The sequence below is a fragment of the Aedes albopictus genome, chromosome 1 (genome assembly GCF_035046485.1).
Source record: "Aedes albopictus strain Foshan chromosome 1, AalbF5, whole genome shotgun sequence".
NCBI classification, from domain to species: domain Eukaryota; kingdom Metazoa; phylum Arthropoda; class Insecta; order Diptera; family Culicidae; genus Aedes; species Aedes albopictus.
The window spans coordinates 207,389,114-207,410,275 of NC_085136.1; the positions used below are offsets into that span (position 1 = coordinate 207,389,114).

The 21,162-nt window shown below is 42.2% G+C and overlaps 1 protein-coding gene across 1 annotated transcript in view; it reads right to left on the reverse strand.

Annotated features, from left to right (window-relative positions):
- LOC109430278 (uncharacterized) overlaps positions 1–21,162 on the reverse strand; it is a 334,978-nt gene that overhangs the window by 172,573 nt on the left and 141,243 nt on the right. The gene's annotated exons all lie outside the window — the stretch shown is intronic.

The following is a 21,162-nucleotide window of genomic DNA, read 5'->3' on the forward strand; positions in this document are numbered from 1 at the left end:
TAATACAATGTTTCTATCAGAAAAAATAGCAGCAAACCTTTAAAAACCACGTATTTAAGTATTGTTTTGATGAAACGTGATGGCATCACTTGCTTAAATCAAATCATTTACAACTATCATGTCTTTTAATAGCTCCCAATCTCTCCTAGACTGTATTCTGGCTGAAATACATTGGACGCCCCACATTTGAAAAAATAGAACCCAAAGTATTCAAACTTCTAGCATGAACCACTAATTTAGACGTTCAAATCATGAAATCTTGTTAGAATTGAATGTGGTTTAAAACCAAGACACATCTATATATATAAAAATGCAGTGGCATACGTGGGACCGCGCATAACTTGCGAACGGATGGTCAGATTTGGGTCGTCAAAGTTTTGTTCTGTTAGTTTTCACCCAAGGAAGGTTTATGAGGCCTAAAACATGGGAAAATTGAGAGTTTTTGAAAATCGGGGTTTCATACACTTTGAACGGGGACATGGGCGCTTGGCTAGCGACTTGAAACGTCAAAAAACGCAGTAGGCAAGACAAAGTTTGCCGGGTACAGCTAGTTTATAATATATTTCTTCAGATTGAATAAAAATAAACCAATTGTTTGACCATTTCATGCATTTTTGTGAAAGAGAGACGAACCAGCCAAGGGCTGAAAGTCTCTTAAATAAAGACAAATCAATCAATAAATTTTTGTGAAAACTTATGCTTTTTAATAAACAGGGTACTAAAATTCCGACTTCTCTTGCAGTTCTTTCACTTGGTAGTCTTCTAATTCATTGAATAATACTAGTATTATACAGATATACTTCAGAGGCATTAGAACACGTTTTTAACACAGTACTATTTATTTTAGCTTCTACCAATCCCATTTTAATGTTTAAACAACCTGTTGTTTACACCTGATGTTTAAACAACTGTTTAAACAACCTTAAACCTTCATTTACCTCGGCTAAACTAATGTCTAGGCAAAAAATTACATTAAAGGGTTTTTACCCTCGGTTTTTCAGTATTTAAGTGTGATGTATCACCTTTTCATGAAACAGTAGGGAGACTAGGGGCATAATGGACACCCTAAGCAAATGAGTACGTTAGGCCTGTATAACAGAGTAAAACTTAACATATCATCAGTTAACTTACAACTTTAACTTGTTTCCTACGTTTTTCAATCATTTACAGGAGGTAGAATGCCTTTAACCCTCAAGAGGATACCTTAAATGAAGGTCCGTTTTGGGACCCTGGGGTCCATTGGACCCCAACATATATTCTCGCGTATCTCGTGATCCTTACTTTTTGAAAGGGTGATGTTTTCAGCAAAGATGTTAGGAAAGTCAAGGCCTATCTAGTGATGAACAATTTAGTTCGGGAAGTTTCCGCTAGGTGGCGCTAGTGAGCATTGAAAAATGCCCCCGATCTACAGGATATAACGTACCTAAACAAGCGGACAAGGACAAGACGTATCGAAACAGTAGGGTAAATCGCACTGCTGTAGACGAGTAGACATATATGTCCAGCGGGTCAAAAGGGGTCATTCAAATATTACGTAACGCAAAGGAGTGGGAGGTGGTCTAGCGCTGTGTTACGTTTCATTTAAAATTTTCCATACAAAAGTTGTTGCACGGAGAAGGGAGGAGCCCTTCAGTTGTCAAATTTTGCGTTTCGTAATATTTGAATAAACCCAAGAGGAATCAGAGACAAACAGACGTAACACTATTAAAATTTAAATCTCATATATCTCAGGATCCTGATTACTTATATAGTTGATGTCTTCGGCAAAGTTGTTTGGTTGGTCAAGAACTTATAGATTCTGGACCGTTTGATTCGATATTCCACCACTAGGCAGTGCTAGATAGCATGCAAATTTTTCATCTCATAATATCCCAGGATCCTGATTTCTTAGAAAAATGGTGTCTTAGTTGTTGGGTAGGTCAAAAATGTTCAGTTGATGAGCCATTTGATACGAACTCTCCTATTGGGAGACGCTGGCGCGGGATGCTTATTATTTATAGAGATGGTGTCTACAGCTGTTATTTGGCAGGACATGGACCTACCGAATATAGACACTATAGAATCCACAGACTTGGGGAGAAATATTTGAATTACGCAATTTTAGAGTATTTTATAGTGAATTTAGTGTGTACTAATAGAAAATGACGTCACACAACCCACAGTCGTTATCTTTCCGTAAATCTCGGGAGAAATTTCTGGAGAATCCCGGGAGAAATTCCAGGAAGAATTCTTGTAGGAATCCCGGGAGAAATTCGTTGAGAAATACCGGTAAGAATTCCTGGAGCAATCCCAGGATGAATTCCTGAAGCAACCCCCGGAGGAATTCTTGAAGAAATCCCAGGAGGAATTTCAAGTGGATTTCCTAGAGAAACTCATGCAGGAAACCCGGGAGGAAATTCTGGAGAAAACCCGGGAGCAATTCGGAGACAAATTCCTGAAGAAATTCTGGGAGGAATTCGTGGAGGAATCTCGGAAAGCATTTGTGGAAGAATCCTTTTCCTAGTTGAATCCCTGGTGGAATTCCTGATGTAGTTTTGGGAGTCATTTCCGGAGGGCTTTTAAGTGGATTTCCTAGATGAACTCAGAATGGCGCAAGGCGATTTCAAACCTTCAAGTCTTATTCAAAAGATCTCATTCTCATCTTTCGATGGTGAAATATGGTCTCTTATATTTTCGTACTTAGGACTCTTTTTCTATGAAAAATGTCACATTTTCAAAGTTAATTTTAACGGGTTCTACCCCATTTGGCATAATGCCATTTGGCATAACGCCGTTTGGCATAATGCCATTTGGCATAACACGAAGAACAGCCTTCTTGGTAAGAATGTGCATAATATTTGTTATGCCAAATGGCCGCTATGCCAAATGGCTTTTATGCCAAATGGCATTATGCCAAACGGCATTATGCAAAAAGGCGTAATGCCAAATGGGGTAGAGCCATTTTAACGCTTTGAACAAAACACACATTTTCCAATTTTTCACCATTTTAAGATGAGAATAACAATGGGAGAACAAGACTTGAAGATTTGAAATCGGTTTGCGCCATTCTAAGATATTTAATTTAAAAAATAGCAAAGTTGTTAAGAATTAAGTGATCTCCTACTTTATAGAATCATTTTTGTTCTCTATGAAAACAATAACATATTGACATTGTGATCTTGACATCCATTTGGATCACCCTTATTTCACACTGTTGTAAAAAATGTTAAAAAAAAATGAAGAAACTTGCCCGAGGACAGCATACAGTATGACCCATAAAAAAATGCGAAAGTTTTCAAAGTCATCGTTCCCCTACTTCGAACTGATTAACCTTGCATGTATCTATTGGATAGTATAGTAGAGCCACTTATCTGATAATGACAAAGGAACATAGACTGATTTCATGCACATACCTTTGGAAATATAACGTTGAACACATGGATGTCGAGATCGTCCACGTGCCAGAGGCCGTTTTTTAAGGATATAATTTTCTTTCAATTGCTTTCAATCACATTCAATCAGATTTTATTTTCAAAATATACTTTTATGGCTGCATAAGGTCTTCAGGAGTTCGTTGGTTCGTCGGACAAGAACGAAAAACAATATTAACTTATAAATTAAGAGAAATTTTCTGAAAATTGAATTATTTAACAAATGATAATTTTTAGAAAATATTATGTTTTAAGCATGAAATTTTTTTAAGTACTTTGTATTTGTACCTATCATAAAGGTAGGTTTATTTGCCTTCATTGACAGAAAATTGTTTTGAAAAATGTTCAAACAGTGTTAAGTTTTTATTAATTTATCTTAAACTAGCTGGCCCGGCAAACTTTGTCTTGCCAAGCTGCGGTGGTTTGACAACTGTCAAGGTCATTGCAGCACCACACTCTAGATTGGTTATGTTTCGATCGTGTTGATTTTCTTCCCAATTCATTAAAATTCGTTATTTCACCATTTTCATACTTTTCTAGTTGATTTTCATAACTTTTTTGCATATAAACACAGCCACCATGCACACGAATCGAACCGTACAAGACTCATGCTGATCGGTTCATCCGTTCGTGAGTTTTGTTGCCTCAAAGGGACTTCAAACTCATTTTTATATATAGAGATAGATACGGGTTTTAATATGTAGCACCTTTTTTAGTTTTTGTTTCCTAAACATTTGAAATTATTTTTTAAATATTGTTCAAACATGGGCGTATTAAAGAGTACATATATCTTCATGGCTTTGATGTGTTTAAAAGTTTTAATCTTAGTTCATTTTGCTCTGAAAATTAGAGGAAAGCTTGATTTTATTTAGAAATTGTTAACAGTTATAAAGTATTGCATACGTAATCAAGGAATATTTTGACAAAAAATTTAGAGATCCTGTATGACAATGACCTCCTTATTGTATCCTAATCCTAAGTTTGATTCATTAGGATTATTTCATTAAAAATCATCAAATACAGCAAAAAATGGAATTTCGCATTTTTTTATGGGTCATACTGTATAGCTAAAACTTATTAACTATCATTAAAACGGCTACGCAGTCTTGAAATTAGCAAACAATGTTTATTACTTGCCCAACGTTTCGACACGAGGTTAGAGCCTTTTTTAGGGGGAAACTAATTTGGTCATTTTTGGTCTTGTGTTTCAGTTAGACGGAACAAAAGACCAAAAACGACCAAATTAGTTTCCCCCAGAGGAGGACACTAACCCCGTGTTGAAACGTTGGGCAAGTAATAAACATCGTTTACTAATTTCAAGACTGCGTAGCCGTTTTTAATGATAGTTGAAACGATACAGTCGAGCCTTCACTAGAAGGCTAAAACTAATAGTTCCAGATAAATACGGCCCTCGGGGCATTGTGAATTGGTATGTGAATAATTGTTTAAGTACTCTAACTCCTATTTTCATTTACTCAATGAGAATTAATAAAACGGAATGAAATTCAGTGTACTGGACAAACATCATTATTATCAGCTTCAAATATCTCTCGCTAGTACACCTCTGAGCTACTCGTTGAAACCTTTGCATCTAACAGCAAACATGTCCCCCACTCCCAGTCATACCTGTGGCACAGATACCATAATGAGGATGTGCGTGTCACTCCCAAGTTGAGACACGTTATATAAGCGGATGCTGGTACGATGTTCCCCATGTCAACCTTCACGTCTCGCCAGCCACCAATATTGCCGCTTCCGGAGAAACAGATGCTCAATTAGTGTTCTATGAATTTGATGTGACATTCAAGAGTCGTCCTTTGAACAACTCCGGCAGAGCGCTGCCATCGGTCGTTCGTACCAACTAGGGTACATTAATGACCGGTATTTCCGGACGAAAATCGACAATTAAGCCCCAATGGTCTTGTCCAGGAAGAAGCTCTAGATGAGAGTGACATTTTTCATTGCTGCACCACCTCAACGGTAGTGTCTCGACTAATTTATTGAGTTCAATTAAATTCTTTAATTAGCTTTGATTGAAGTTCTGCTTCCGTGTCGTGTATGCGACCGACATCACCATGAAGCCCCGAGGGGCGACTTTCTATGCTCCTCTTGCAGGAGTTCATCACTACTAAACTGCTAGGTGCGTGCGCTACTGTCACAACATCGTTTGAGGCTACAGCTTTGGGTGGGTGTGAAATTAATTACACGCTTTTCCACTTGGCTAGCGGCTTCGACAGACCGTAGACTAAACCGTAGCTCCGTCAGGAAGAATGAAGCCATAACATATCGATTTGGGGGTCAGCTGCCGCGGAGTCTGGCCAGGGATGCAACTAATACGTAATGACAAACCGTAGCGAAACGAGCTAATTGATTGGCATATTATGGTGGTTCCCATACTCACTCATTCGGGAACAGTTGATGAGTCTGAGCCTGAGTGGTGATCGACGACGCTGAAAACCAATTGCTTGCGGGGTGCGTGACATGCGTGTGAAATTAGCCATGGATGGGTCGTTGGCATGGTGTTGGTGGTCATGTTTTATCATACGATCCATTTGGTATTTCGTGGAAGATTATAATGAATGACGAAATTTACGAGAGTATATGAGTATGAGTTTATGTATGCTATGTTGAAGCTCAAAATAGATATGCCTAGATAGATGTATTTTAAGAAGTGTGATGGTCGTGTAGGTTATTTTGTTCAAACAGCTAAACATTAAATTTTTAAGGGCGTACGCTTGAGCTAATAATTCACCTGAGCTAGATTTTTTTAGGGACCATTCATAAACCACGTAGCCCGGGGGAGGGGGCGAGCCAAAATCTCCAGGGATAATAACCTTGACGGGCAAACTTGAGGTGATTGAAAGGTGGAAGCAGTAATTCAATACACACCTGAATGGTGTGAAGACGGTAGTCACGGAAGACAACGGTAACGAACGAGACGACTACGGCAGTGCAGCAAAGGATGATAATGATCCAACTCTTACGCAGAGGAAATAAATTTGCTTCGTCTATATGAGCCCTGAACACATCCGGAAATCTTAACTTACGTTGCTGATGTTTTACCTCACATTCCTGTCCACCAATCATATTAAATGCCAATTTGAAAATATTCCGGAATCGCTCATTTGAGCGCATCTGGAGTTCCGTTCCGGGATAACAGCATCAGCCGAAATCCAATTGCAATATGTAAATGCATCCGATTTTTTTTCCCAACAACTCCTCTATGTGTATCACACTTGAACGAAAAAAAAAAAACGGCTAGGCATGAAGGTAGGCGCTGCAATGGAAATGAGGAAACTCAGTGCGAGAGAAAAAAAATCCAATTTTCCCAAAGTCAATCGAACTCAGTCAGCCGTTATTTGCTGTCGTTGCTGTTGCTGATGCTGATGCTGCTGCTGGTGCCACTACTGGTGCAGTTATGGCAAAATATCGATAAAAGTCAATTTACATCGCATATGATATTAATATGTTACGCTCGCTGGCTAATTAAATGAATTTTAATAACTTCATTAAAGGGCGCAATGTGCGATCGTCCGTGGGTGCGCATGGTGGTGGAAATTCGCTCGGAAACCGTTGTCATTACGGGGTGAACAGATTTTCTATCGACCTTCAAAGGTGAGGTGATTTTGGTTAAATGAGTTTGAAACAAATTTGTTAAATGACTTCGCCAGCAGGCTAGGAGGAGTTGATCCCGAACGAGGGGCGATGACGCTAAATGAGGTGAAAATCTCTATTTCAAATAGAGATCAAATCTGGTTAAAACAATCCAACCTAATCAAGTACTAGGCACATTAAATTATGACAAAACTGAGTTAACAATTTATCGTTATAGCCACGGCATACAACAAAACAAGGTAGGATATTTACCTATGTAAACATCTTTTTTGAACGTAAACATGTGAAGTTATTCTTATCGTCCTTCAACGACGATCAAATTGATGTGGAGTACTAGATCGTTTTATTCAAGCCTTTGAACGATTTGAATTACGTTAAAAAGGTAAGTTTTCCGAAATGCATCACCTTTTAAAGGTTGTACACCGTGATTATTGCGAAACACGGTTCACCCTTCACGTCTTCTTGTGTCGCTCAAGCAACACACGTGTTACAGAAGAGTCAAGGCAGTGCAAGTTTTGGTTGCACAGAAGACACATTTGTACTGCCAAAACTTGGGTAGCCTTGACTCTCCTGTGACATGTGACTGCGACTTTGGCGATTGGATCTATGCCGGACATCAACTTTGTAGAATATTTCTCTGACATTCTCGTCTTGATTCAGCCACTTTAAGGATTCTAAAATCGCTGCAGGGTGCACCGAGCTTGTGTTTCAATCTTGACGCTATGCACCATTCTCCTGCTTATCGCCACAGGCCGTTCGTAGGAGCCGTCCAAGTACCAAGACACTGTAAAGGGGTTTGGGCCAAGAGTTCGGGACAGGAGTTCTATCGACTGGCGATACAGTTTTGTTAGTTAGTCTTGGGCACCTCGACACGCTGCGCTGGCCGGATCGATTTCCACCGGCAGTGAGCAAAGCTTTCCTATGACTCGTTGAACAGTTACGAAAGCTGTCTTGACGATCGCTACCCGCCGTCAAGGCCGTCCTCGTCAGCAGCCATTTCTGGGCGGATATCGTTCATCCACCAGATTGACGACAACATGTCCATTTTCACCGATATCGATTTTGTAGTGTTGATAGATATTCCCTGTATTACTGGTTCCAGACGTTATAAGTAAGTTGCTGAACACGTTGCCAGCGAGCTAACCGGTTTTCCGGTATGTTCTGTTGGTCTGGGTCGGGAACTGCATTTAGTGGCGTGCCAGGACTGATCACCAGCCTGATATCCGCCGGCAAACTGATGCAGAAGCAGCTAACGGTGTGTTTCGACAAACGATTTGCCGGGTTGTTGATGCTACCGGCGATGTTGTTGCCATGGGTGGTCGGTGTGGCAGTCTGTACTACATACCTGCGATGCGATGAGTCTTCGTTGAAGGTGAGCGAGGGTCATCTGGTGAACTGCCAACATCAGTGGCATCGCTGGATGGGCTACGCGACTGCACGGTCATCGAGCGACTCAACAAAGACAAATGATAAGCGGCGTAAAGATGGGTGACTGTAATCTCAAATTAGTGCGTGAGTGCTGCTTGGAGGGCAAGTTTGCCCGTAGTCCCTTTCCTCCGGTAACTGACCGGAAGCCTTCAGCCGTCCTGGATATCGTGCACACAGACTTGTGTGGTCCGATGAAGCACACGATTCCAAGCGGCAATCGTACGTGATGCACATTATGGATGACTACAGCAGGTTCACCATGACGTATCTGCTACGAAACAAGAAAGAGGCTGTGCAGAACCTGAAGGACTGTGTTCGGACCGAGAACATTTTTGGTCCCAAATCGAAGGTCATCCGTTCGGACGGTGGCAGCGAATTTGACAACGGAGATTTTCGCAGATTCTACAGGGAGGAAGGTATCAAACCACAATTCACCACGCCCTATACACCCCAGTAGAACGGTGTGGCTGAACGGAAGAGCCGTTCCATCACCGAGATCGCCACATGCATGCTGCTGGACGCCGAGCTCGACAAACGTTAATGGGGTGTTGACAGCGACCTATCTCCAGAACCGTTTGCCCTCCTGGTCTGTGCCCAAGACTCCTCACGAGCTTTGGTGGGACCACAGGCCGGATTTGAGTCATCTTCGGGTGTTCACGACTACGTGAATGTTCCGAATATCAAGCACAGCAAATTGGAAGGGAAAGCAACGAAACTGGTGTGCGTCGGTTATTCGGTTGAGCACAAGGGTTACCGTTTTCTAGACCCGGAAACGGACCTTATCACCATTAGCAGAGACGCAAAGTTCTTGGAACCCGGAAATGATACATCTTCCGTCGAGATTCCGATAGATTCGTTGGATCCTGGCAAGCGACCGGTGGCGGACAACGAGATCAAGCTGCTAGAAGGGTGGAAGAGGATGAGACACACCCAGCCAGTGACACATCAGAGGCCAACGACTCTTTCGAATCTGCGAAAGACGAAGCTGAGAAGGACGTCAGACAATCCCGTCGAAAAACGCACTAAGGCTCCGCGGCACTTTGATGATTATGTGCTGGATTACGACGCTGGTATCACAGCTTGAGCTTGGCGACATTCCGTGAAGCTGTGCGGGCCCGCAATGGCGGTGGCCAATGAACGACGAAATGGAATCCCATGAGCAGTAGGGAACCTGGGAGCTCGTCCCGTTGCTTCCTGGGAGAAAAGCAGAAGGTTCGAAGTGGGTTTATTGTCTGAAGCGGAATAAGCATAGTGAGGTGGTGAAACACAAGGCACGAACAATCCCAACCTCCTGGCGTTGACTTTGAGCAGACGTTTGCTCCTGTTACTTGCCTTGCTACCCTTCCTGATTGTAACGGCCAAGAGAGAGTTGATCGTTTAGCACTTCGACGTTAAAACCACTTATCTCTATGGTCTGCTTGAAGAAAAAGTGTACATGCGTCAGCCTGTTAGATACGAAGCAAACGGAAAGGAGGAGCTGGTATGCCGGCTCAAGCTCAGCATATACGGCCTGCGACAGTCGGCAAGATGCTGGCACCGTAAGCTGAAGGAAACCCTGATGAAGTACGGATTCAAGCCGGTTGAATCGCATCCGTGCCTCTACATGAAGGAAGCAGTAGTAACTACGACCTACCTGTTCGTCTATGTTGATGACCTGCTCATCTTATCATCGGAAGAGGCAGAGATTGCGAAGCTGTTCCAGAATCTGCAGCAGGAGTTCCAGATGACTCGCCTGGGTCAAGTGTGCCATTTTCTTGACCTGGCCCCCGATGGACATCGGCTTTTTGAAGGCCGAGGACACGAGCCAGCCTTTGGAGAACGCAACAAGACACCGGAGCCTTGTAGGAGCGCTTCTCTCCTTGTTGTGGCTAGACCGGATATCGTGCCGAGTACAGCGATTCTGGGTGGCAGTTCTGTACGCCCAATGAGAAGGACTGGAGCGCAACAGAACGATTGCATTACCTGAAGGAGACTCGAAACTACAGCGTACAGTTAGGAGTAGACTCGAAGGAGAACCTGATCGGTTACTCCGATTGGGCAGGAGATACAGGGACCAGAAGATCGACTTCGTGTTCCTGTTCGTCGGCGGAACCATTTCTTGGGCGAGTAGAAGGAAATTCAGCGTCACCATGTCGACCATGGAGGCCGAGCACGTGCCGCTCAGCGAGGCCTGCCAAGAGGCCATCTGGCTGAGGCAATTGCTTTGCGAGTTTGGCGACTTTGTATATTGTGGGGTAAGCACAATGGTACGCTAAGCCCAGGGAGTCGAGAAAATTTTCCTGACTGGAACGGGAATCGAATCCATCGTCTACGCATTGGCGATCCATAGCCTTAAGGTTGAAGGATTTGTCATTGACATAATCGCCTCTGTCTCTGTTCTTGGCGTAACGTCCTCCTGGGACAAAGCCTGCTTCTCAGCTTAGTGTTCTATGAGCACTTCCACAGTTATTAACTGAGAGCTTCCTCTGCCAATGACCATTTTGCATGTGTATATCGTGTGGCAGGCACGAAGATACTCTATGCCCAAGGAAGTCAAGGAAATTTCCTTTACGAAAAGATCCTGGACCGACCGGGAATCGAACCCGTCACCCTCAGCATGGTCATGCTGAATACCCGTGCGTTTACCGCCTCGGCTATATGGGCCCTCATATTCATAATCGCCATCATTGAAAATTCAAAAGCAGTTTTCTCGCTCAAAACATGAAAATGTATTCACTGTACTCCATTCTGCATCCACAATACAGTGAATACATTTTCACTGAGGAACTTTCAGCTTTGAACGAGAAAACTGTTTTCGTATTTTCAATGATGACGATAATGTCAATGACGAATCCTTCAACCTTAACCACTAGGCTAACTGGAGACCCCTGGTTAGTTAGTCTGGTACTCAAAATGGCTTATTTTTGTATTGCGTAGGTATTAAGTCACCGACAACGAGTTATTGGTTTTGTATTGAGGACTGTATGAGGTATTATTGAATTATGGAAAAAAAAATCGCTGATTATTATTTAGATACTAGCTGGCCCGCCCGGCAAACGTCGTCTTGCCTGCCTACTATATTTTTTGACATGCAGCTTTGTATAAAAATGCCCCGCAAAATGGAATTTCAAACTTTCTCGTTTTCGTTGTGTTCCCGGTCGATTTTCCCAATTATTTTTTCGTACGAACACGTCGGAGCCCTGCACGAATGAAACACTGAAACAATGGTGTAGATCTGTTGGCCCGTCCCCGAGCCTATTCGTGACATACGAACACCATTCCATTTTTATTTATATAGATTGAAATACCTGATTTCTAACCCCTTAGGCTAACTGGAGACCCCTATTTTACCTCTTATGCACGGCTTCTTAATACCTCATTCATGGTCGAGGGTTTTCCATCCCTGAGTTTTATAATTCACAAACATCGGAGTACTCGTGTTTGCTACCGTACTCCGTGCCAAAGAGTACACAAGTACAAGACTTGTGTACGTACCGCAGTACAACACAAAAATCGGACCGAGTGCAAACCGGGGCTTCTTGGGGTTTCATTAGAGTTTCATGCGGTTTCAGGAGATGTTGGAGGCATTCCAGGGGTGTTCCAGGTGGGTTCAAGGGGCCCCAGGGGTGCTCCAGAGTTGTTCCAGGGGGTTTCGTGAGATTTCAAGAGGTTATAGAAGCATTCCACGGGTTCATCAGGGGTTTTAGGGATGTTCTAAGTGCTCATCCTGCGGCCCTCCGTGCCTTAAGATGCGGCCGCGAAGTACTTTAAGACGAATTGAAATTTTTGTACGATTATTTGAAATAACTCGTTAAATTTATTTAGAAATCGAACGAATAAAAATTGCTGATCAATTTTCACAGTGTTAAATAAACAAAAAGAACAATCCGTTCTGGTAAGATTCGAAATCCCAACTCCGAAATATTTCGGCATTTCAGCTAAGTCACGAAGCCAGCTTATAGTTATTTATAAGTGGAACGAATCAAATGAAAGTTTGTTAAAAATGTAATCTTGAATCATTTAAAAATTAGTTGCAGTTTTTTGGCGCAGTCAATGCAACGCTGAGCAAATATATCACATTTCGCATTTCCGAAGAACATAAAAAAACAAAGCACGAAGTTTTTGACAAAATTTCCAACAAATCTCAACTTTGTTGCAAATATTGTTAAATTTTCACTGTTTGTTAAATTTCTATTTTAAGACTCACACATTTTTCGAAACAAAACTTACGAATCCAATTTGAATTGTCCAAGCGAAACTCCTGAACGAACTTAAAGAAAAAAAATCTCAGGCGAGATTTATAAAGCGTCTCCTGTGCCCTTTTGGAGAAACTTTTGGATACATTTTTAGAGAAACTCCAGGAAACATCATTGGAGAAAAATTTTAAGCAACTTTAAGCGAAATTTCTAACAAAAATTTCATAAACAACTTTAGAATAAATTTCTCGAGCAACAAAAAGAGAATTTTCAGGAGTAACTACAAACAAGATTCCAGGATCAACTGCATCAAGACACAAAAGATGCCTAGAACGCCTGAGGGAAATTTGAAGCAACTTATGCAGCAACTTTAGAAGATAATGTTGAAGAAACTTCCGGAAACAATTTTTAAAAATCTAATTTTTGAAGAAATTTAATGATGAAGTATTTCATCAACTTTAGAAGAGACTTATGGAAAGAATTTACTAAAATCTTCAAGAAACTCCTGGAAAATTTTCGGAAAAAAAATCGGAAGCTTTTCTAGAAGAAATTCTTGGAAACGATTAATGAGGAATTCCTGAAGTAACTTCAGGGCAGTTCCAAAGGCAAATCTTAGAGGAGTTCTTGTTCCCAGAGAATTCAAGAAAAACTAAAAGAAACTTCAAGAAATTTCTCGAAAACCTTCTGGAGGAACTCCACAAGAAATTTCAGGAGAAAATCCAGATAACCTTTTTGGAGCGATTTAAAAGAAATTCTTGTAAATGCTGCTTGACAGTGGCTTCAAGGCAATTCTAGGGGCAACTTCTAAATTGTTTGATTGAATTTAAATTTGAAGCTCAACCGTTTTTCTCAACCAAACTTATGAATCTAAATTGAACTCCACGAAGGGCAATAGATTATAAAGTTTGACCCTTACACAAGTTCTGAATAGTTCAAATTTTCAATAAATATGCTTTAGAATTGTTCTTTTTGTTGTTTTTGTGCATCGATGTTTTATGCGGCCCGCAGGTCGATCCCGAATTGCAAATTTGGCCCGCATCCTCCAGCCTGAGCACCGCTGTTCTAAGTGGTTTAGGAGTCTTCAGCCCAGAAGCGTTCCAGGGGTCTTCAAGGGGGTTTCAGGGATCTTGAAGGGGTTCCGTGGAGTTTCATGGTTATTCCGTGGTGTTTCACAAGATTTCAGTGGCGTTCTAGGAGTGTGTCAGGAGGATTCACGAGGTTTAATGAAGTCTTAGGGACGTTTCAGAGTGTTACATGAGCGGTCCAATGATTTTCAGGGAATTTTAGGGACATTCTATGAGGTTTTGGGGGAGTTACGGGGGGTTCCAGGGATGATTTGGGGGCCTCAGGAGGTTTCAACGACATTTCAGAGAATTCCATGGGATTTCAGGGGTTTCAGAAGCGTACTAAGGTACGATCCATTGGATTTCATGGGCGTTCCATGGGGTTTTTAAAAGGCGCTCCAGAGGGTTTCAAGAGTCTTGCTGGGCGGTTATAGGAGGTTTTATGGGCGTTCCATGGGATTTTAGGTTCCATTGGTTTTCAGGGAGTTTCAAGGGCGTTTCAGTAGTGTTCCGGGAGATTTTAAGAGTTTCCAGGGGCGTAAAGAATTTACATTTAAAATTCACGAATTAAAAGAAATAAAACAGTTTCCAAGGAGGGCAGTGGCGTTTCGCAGAGCCTCGTGGGGGTCCCAAGAACGTTTCAGGGTTTTTTTTTATTGGTTTCAGTGGCGGAAACCCTTCCGGGGAGTTCTGGGAGGTTTCAGCTGCTTTCCAGGGGTGCTCTATTGATCAGGGGCGCTCCAGGGGATTCAGTCGGCTTAGGGAGATTTTATCATTTCAGGGGATTGTTGTGGCGTTTCAGGGGGTATACTCCTTGATATCACCTTAAACCCTGGAACGCCTTGAATCCCCTCTGAAAACCTCTGAAAGCCATCTAAATGCCCCCTGGATCTCCCGGAAACCGCTTCGAAAGCTTCCTGAAACCCCTTGAAAAGCCTTGATACGCCCTGAAATCCCCTTAGAAGCCCCAAGTAATCCCCTTGAACCTCTCTGAAGTCCTTATAGAACTCCCAGGAAACTTGAAAATGAAAATTTAACATACTTGTAACAGATATTTCAAAATTTCGACTGAGTGAGTGAACCGTCCAACAATTAGCGATAAGGGGTCTTCATTAGGATGCGCTAGCTTAAAGATGCGTTCAACATTTGTTTCCAGTGTACAAATGTTTGTTCGGATGAACGAAATTTCATTCAATTTGAAAAATATCGAGTCAAAAATGGCAATTTATTTTGTGTGGCAATGCTTCATATATGTCATGGTTATGCTAGGAATAAACGCACCTCATCATAATTTCTCTTCGAAATCGGGTAGCTAATAGCCGAACTGAAGCAGCTGCTCAGTGAGCAAATTTTGCGTTGAAAATGCGTGAAATTTCTACCCATTGACCAAGTTGGAAGCTATTGTCGAATTTACGTCACCCGCAATCATTGAGGCAGCAGCACCTGGACCACACACGCATATAGTATCCCACACTCGAGCGAATCGAACCAGGCATCAGCACCGAAGCGAACACATGGAAGCAGAAAAGCTATCTCCTGTTGTTAATGGAAAATATCCGGTAAAACCTTTTCGGTCGAGGAAATTATTTCCATCATTGACCACGGACGACGGTTACGGCGGGGTCACCGAAGCGCAGCACTGAATTGACCCCAGCCATCAAGGGAAGGCAAGGACGTCAGCAGCGGTGCGCCGGTAGGGTCAGAAGAGCCAACATATTTACATTGACATCCTCAGCACACAAAGTTGCTCCGGCCAGTCGTCGTCGTCGTCGCCGTCGTCCTCATCCTCAGTCGAAACAGCCGCAAACCATTCAGTAACGCCCCGTTGGTCATGGACCGGAGAAGGAATTATATTTTCCATTTCCTGCATATTGTAGAAGCACTGACTGGGGATGAATGCTATCGTTGCCTATGGAATCTGGACGGGGATTCAGGGGTAGTTTGGATAGATTCGAGTCATGATTTAGACATTGATTGGTTTACGACAACTGACAAGTGGCTTGATACAGTTCGGTTTAGTTGTACGATGCCAATCGATCGATGGCAAAAGATGTTTCATTCAATTTCACATTATCAGCAATGAAGTTTCAATACTCATCAAAGTAGATTATCATGATCATAAAATAACACTACCCATTACTCAGAAATTGCAGAGGGGCCATAGGAAAGATCGAATAATAAACACCGGTGCGAACTTTGTTTGTATGTTTTCATGATAAGTGAATTGTATATTTGGAGGTCTCCAGTTAGCCTAGTGGTGAGGCTTTGGATCGCCATTCCGTAGATGGCGGGTTCGATTCCCGTTCCGGTCGGGAAAATTTTCTCGACTCCTGCCAAGGGCTGAAAGCCTCAGAAATAAAGACAAATCAATCAATTAATTCTCGACGCCTTGGGCATAGTGTATCATAGTACTTGCCTCACAATATACAAATTCATGCAATGGCAGGCAAAGAAAGTCCTTCAAATTATAACTGTGGAAGTGCTCAAAGAACACTAAGTTAAGTGAGGCAGGCCAAGTTCCAGCTGGAACGTCGAGCCAGAAAGTAGAAGAAGACATATTTTCAAAATTTATTATACTTATTATTGGATAAGTGTTCCAATTATGGCTGTAGTACCAATTATTCGACATAGTTGATTTTCACCCTTTAACGATGTAAATCAACAAGAAAATTTTTTTCCACGTTCAAAAAAGATGATTGCACTTATTTAAACTCCACATTTTGCTTAAATTATGGTACAAATAAATCATTTTCCTTGAAATTTCGGCTTCTTTGCACCCTCTTTCGAAAAAGTGTACCAGTTCTGGCCAATCCCATAAGGAATGCATGCAAATAGTGCGAAAAGGAACCGAAGTTAAAAAATGTATCCATAACTGGTACAGGGTTCCTATCATTATTGGCACACGCTGTAATTATTGCTGACTGCACCCCAAATTGGACTGACACAATAGTGTGCACACACCTTCAAAGTGTGATTACAGCGCAGGGACACGTCGGATCGAGTTGAGGTCTTCGGTGCACTTATTCCTTGTAAATGTAGGAATAAGTGCACCGAAGACGTCGAGACGATCCGAGGCAAATGTGCACTTTTATCACACTTTTTAGGCGTACCAAAAAAAGTGTGATAGTCCAATTTGGGATGTAGTCTGCAATAATACTACAAGTAGTTTTGGCTCCGTTTCTATATTTTTCCTGTTAAAGTATAGGAACTAAGCTAACATATTAATGACATTCGTTTATCTTTTCGTTATTTTTGTACAAATAGTATTCCTTAGGTAGTGCCATGACTTTTGGGGCCCGTATGAAGTTGATCACCAATATTAACCCGGGAGCGGTCGCGTCGTGTACTGAGCACACGCAACATGAAAAATGCACGCTTGTGATACACTGCGTGAACGCGGCGTCGCTGTAGGTAGTCAAAGACGCGATTGCTCGAGGGTTAACTTCTTTTTCCGATCAGCCTAAATAGCTGTGTAGCGGTTAGTTCAACTGACTAAGAATAGAACTACGGACCGCCTGTTCCAGTGGTACGAGTCCACTAATCAGGTGACCCCTAATTCAAGGTGTTATGCGGCTTTATGCTTCCTAGGAATGAATGGTTAGGGGGTCTTGTAAAAATCTAATCGCAAACGGAGCCTGTGGAGTACCAGGGCACCCTCCACAGTATTTTGCCCTTACGGCACTAACCCGAGCAATAGCGCGGTGGACCTTGTGTTTCTCCGAGACAATCAGCTGCCCTTCTTTAATGTCATACTTGAGGCTGAATAAGGGCGGGATTTATGAAAATGTCATTGATTAGCTTAAAATGTCACCATTATGGTTCCACATTATGGAATTTGCACAGTGTATTCTGTACATCCTCTCTTATGATGTATTCACATCGATACCGATCTGGTTTTATTGTAGCTGTTCTTTTTTGTGCTGGATTTTTTAGAGTTTAATCTGGGCTAGTTAGGGTAGTGACTACGGTTAGGATAGCTCAGATCAATCTTCAGCATAAAAGAACAGCAACGATCAATCCTTGCAGACTTATGCAACATGGTACAGCCCAAGTGGCGTTAGTCCAAGAACCTTACTTTCGTAAGGGGAATTTCTATCTAGGAAACCTTGTGAATCCGGTGATTAATACTTTCAGTAGATATGAAACGGAAAACTCGCGTGTTATGCCTCGAGCATGTGGGCTTGTCAACAACGCAATCGTCATCTATGAACTAGCCACTAGAAATGTATGTGCTACTACAACCGTTGTATCTGTTGGGAACCCCAACATCAAATACGTTTATTGTTCAGATAATTTACCGCATGATAAACCATCCCCTACGGATGCTTTCAAGCAAGTCATCGCATACTGTTCGCGCACATGCGCTCCCAAGAAGGGCAGCAGCATGCAGGGTTGCGCGGGCACTAGGCATTGGCGAAACTACGAATTTTTGCCAGGGGGTGCCCTACAAACAAATATTCATTAGTTCATCCATTCATCATGCATCATGCCATATTTCATAGTAATGCATTCAAATTCTAGGGGGTGCCTGGCACTTCCGGTACCCCCAGTAGTTTCGCCTATGCTGGCGGGCACTGACAGCCAACGCATCCGAGTCAACATCGGCCACCGACACAATAAACATACACTCACCCGACCCGATGGAACCCCAGCGACCAGCAGCGAGAGAGTGAGTGTCGTGAGAACCAGCCGTGAGAGCAGCAGCGAACGCCGCTGCTGTGACCATCATCATTATCATCCAATCTCGTCGCGCTGTAGCCAGCGTGGTGATGATGGTTCGTTCCACACACGTCGCGTGGGTATATAAGCGCGACCCATTCACGGTTGCAAGTCAGTTTGAATTTGAAGCTACAAGCGTTCGCGTGGCTTGGACAACGCGAAGTGTAAAGTGATAAATGTAAAATGTAAATAGCAGTTAGAGAATAAAGTGGTGAAGGTGTGAAAGTGATCCAGTGAATTTTCCTCCCTATCTGAAACCCAACCGTTTTCTACTGCCGTGTCATACAGTCCAGTGCCTTTGCTCAATTTCTTGTGTTCATTGCCGAACACATACTGTGCTTCAAAAGGCCTTCTGCTAATTCTTGGCAGTGATACCAATGCTCACCATATCATCTGGGGCAGCTCAGACATAAATTTGAGAGGCTTCAGTTTGATGGAATACTTAAGTAGTACAGATTTTGGATTACTTAACGTAAGCAACCGCTCAACTTTCATGGTATCTGCTAGAGAAGGAGTGTTAGACATAACGCTTTTCTCTAACAGAATTAGTCACTAGCATGAAGAATCTTTATCTGATCATCGTTACTTCTTTTTTGAACATGTGAATGTTGCTTCACAAACTTTGCATCAGCGTACAAGTCACAAAAAAGCTGATAAACACCAAACTTGCATCACATCTGATTCGCTCTCTCTACAGTCGCTAACACCAGACAGAATCCCATCAATGTCACCCGGTCACCCTTGTTCTGCTACAATCATCTTGACTTGGATATGGCTCATGTGAGTGTCATGACTCTCTCAAATAACAAGTCAGGCCAAACATTTCAATAGGTCCTATCTGCATTTGAGAGGCTTTCTTTGTTCAATTTCTCTTTCAATTATTGCAATGTAATGGCACACTTTTCAACTATTTTTGCAGTATAAATCAAAAGACGATTGTTTTGACCATCGTTCAATGCAAGGAGACAATCATAATACAAAGAAACAGCTGAGATATTAACGAAAGAGAGGGAAATCAAAGAGAGCCTCTCTTCTGCAGATTAGACCGTTAGACATGTTTGGCCTGAAATAACTTCAGTAGCTTTTATGGTGTGTTGAGCAACAAGTCTCGCACAGAGCGTTTGGTGTAGTCTGTAAGGCGCCATCCACAAATTACGTAACGCTCTAGGGGGTGATACACAAATTATGTCACGCAAAATTCGACCGTTTTCTACCCCCCCCCCCCCTCCCCACTATGTCACACTTTTTGTATGGGACCTCATTTTTTTGTATGGGTTGTCACGTTTCGCAAACCCCCCCCCCCCCCTCCCCCCTAATGGCGTGACGTAATTTGTGTACGACCCCTAGGGGGAGGGAGGAGTATCTTCGAGCGTTACGGTCCTTACAAAAAAATTTGGAGTTTCATACAAAAAAGCGTTACGGAGGGGGGAGAGGGGGTCGAAAAATGCCGATTTTTGCGTTATGTAATAAATGGATGCTGCCTAAGATGAGTAGCTTATACTCCTGATGTTCATGGTTCGAGTCTGGACAATTTTTTTCATTCCCTCTCATTCAAGTTGCATAACGATTCAGAATCTGTGCTTTTTGGGTTGCAAAGAAGGAGCAATTGTGTTCTGTCGTCTATAATATGGACAGTGAATAAATTGCACTAAGGTTTCTGTCACTGGCTTTGAAACAAGTCGTGTTGCTTCGGATTCCCCGGATGTGTGGATGTTACATCCTCGGATGAACCTGATGTCTTTTCTTGCAGTTATGACTCTCTGGCTTTGGCTCGGAGTTTTGTAACTAAAGAATCGATTGAGTGGGCATTAAATAGCTTTGCTCCTTTCAAATCTCCTGGGGCAGATGGGATAGGGAAGTGGAACCATCTCGGCAGGGGTCCTATTTTGGGCACTTTTCCGCTAAAACTCAGCCAATTTTGAACCAATTGTCACAAATTTTGGAACGCGATGAGATACGTATAGCATCTAATCGTGTACAAAATTCCAAGTCAATTGGTTTGGAATTGACTGAGTTATATCGAAGAGTGCCCAAAATACCGGCCACTGCCCAAGTGGCTCGCTACACGTTAGGAACAGACTTGCCCACATGCCAGCCAATCAAAAGACACCATCGATCGGCCCATCGATCGATGCAACGTGGAAGTGATGACCTAGCCTAGCCAATTATCCAATCGAGTTGGCAACGCATACCCAACCAACGTGGACGACGACGGATCGGAAGATATCGACGCAGACTTTGGCCGGGACCGTTTTGCTGAGTCGATAGGTTTAGGTAATAAAAGGTTTAGCGGTAAGAGTTTTGAGTTGGTTCTGAGTGTAATTGTAATCTATCAATTAAGTGAAATAAAATTGCTCAACTCTGATAGCTCAGAGCATTTTTTACAATTTGATGGAGAGTGGCCTACGGAATAATATTCCCTGGAAGTTAGTCGCAAAGTGGTTCAGAATATTTTATAAATCATTCATTAATTGTGTTAATTGTAGTCCAAATACAAATATGGAGAACATTCCATTAAAAATTTCTTCCCAGATATTGTTTCTGTGAAATTCAGGTAAAAACGGTTACACAAAAAACCTCCATTTAGGTAATGAGTCAGGACTACCTAAAAAGAATTTTTACCTAAATGGATTTATTACCTAAATGGATTCAGATTATTACCCAAATGGAATACAAGGTTGTAAAGATGTTTAATTAGGGTAAGTGAATTGAATAGGAAATTTAAAGAGGGTCATGTGAAGTTTCAGAGAA